Here is a 1394-nt window from a genome sequence, read left to right as displayed (position 1 = left end):
GTAAGTCTCTGAGGAAAAGGGACAGCTTTGCTTTGATGGTTCAGTGAAAGAGTCTCTTCAACCTCAATGGTACTCTCCTCATTAGCTTGAATCTGATTTGGTATAAGAGGAGAGAGCTCTTCTTCTTTTTGTATCCTTTTTGGAGCAGTCACTTGGGAGTCTCCCAAGGTCCGTCCGCTCCTAAGCTCAATTCTATTGCAATGCTCCATAGGATTCACATCAGGTTTTCCTGGAAGTTGTCCTGGTGCTCTGGATGATGAGGAAGCTAGTTGGGAAATTTGACTATCTTGGATCTTTTGATGCTTTTCAGAATTATCCATTCTCTGAATGAGCTTTGCTAAATCTTGCTTCATTTCATTCTGACTTGAGATAATTTCTTCAAGCATCTTTTCAATATTTGACTTTGTTAAGCCTTGAGAAGATAGAAGTTGAAAATTTTGTTGCCCAGCTTGAAAATTTGGTCTTGCCCCCATAGATGGTCCTTGATCTTGATTATTTCTATAAGAAAAATTGGGATGGCTCTTCCATCCAGGGTTATAAGTATTTGAGTATGGGTTGTTCTGCCTTTGATTGTAACTCATGATTGCATCACATTGTTCCAGTTGATTGATTTGTGCAGTGATAGCTCCCAATGGACATGAGTCATTTGAGTGCTCTGGACTCCCACATACTTCACAAGATGTACTAATAGCATTGACCATATTAGCACTAGTCCCCATATTCTCAAATTTCTTTGTAAGAGCGTCCAATTTTGCAAACAAAAGAGTGACTGCATCTACATCAAACTTCCCTGATGCTTTAATTGTTGGGTTTACAGAAGAATAGCCACCACTTCTTTTATTTGCCCATTGATGATGATTTTGTGCTACACTGTCAATAATTTCTTCAGCTTCATCTAAACTTTTATTCATAAGTGCCCCTCCAGCAGCTGAATCAAGGGACACTTTGGTATGATAGTTGATACCATTATAAAAAGTGTGCAACACTAACCATCTTTCCAACCCATGATGTGGGCATTGTCTGAGCATACTATTATATCTATCCCATGCTTCAAAAAGAGATTCTGAGTCAGTTTGCTTGAAGCTTGCAATTAAATTCCTCATATGAGCTGTTTTGCTTGGTGGAATTTATCAAGAAACTGTTGCTCACACTGCTCCCAAGTGGTGATGCTATTAGGGGCCAAAGAATTCAGCCATTGCTTTGCCCTATCTCTTAAAGAAAACCCAAATAATAATAATCTAACTGCTTCTGAAGGAACTCCATTCATTTTCATGGTACCACATATTTCATAAAAGACCTCTAAGTGTTGATTGGGGTCTTCATGAGGAACTCCACCAAATTGGTTCTGCTGCACCATAGATATAATTGCGGGTTTAATCTCAAAGTTATTAGCT

At 38.8% G+C, this 1394-nt stretch overlaps 1 non-coding gene across 1 annotated transcript; it reads left to right on the top strand.

Annotated features, from left to right (window-relative positions):
* Positions 1–999: 999 nt before the first annotated feature.
* On the top strand, positions 1000–1105 carry LOC121968905. Its single transcript, XR_006108422.1, has one exon. It is a non-coding gene; the product is annotated as a small nucleolar RNA R71 (small nucleolar RNA).
* Positions 1106–1394: the final 289 nt, after the last annotated feature.

This window comes from Zingiber officinale, chromosome 3B (assembly GCF_018446385.1).
Source record: "Zingiber officinale cultivar Zhangliang chromosome 3B, Zo_v1.1, whole genome shotgun sequence".
Taxonomy (NCBI): Eukaryota; Viridiplantae; Streptophyta; class Magnoliopsida; order Zingiberales; family Zingiberaceae; genus Zingiber; species Zingiber officinale.
Note: the sequence above shows the minus strand (reverse complement) of the source record. Positions and strands in the feature narration are given on the sequence as shown.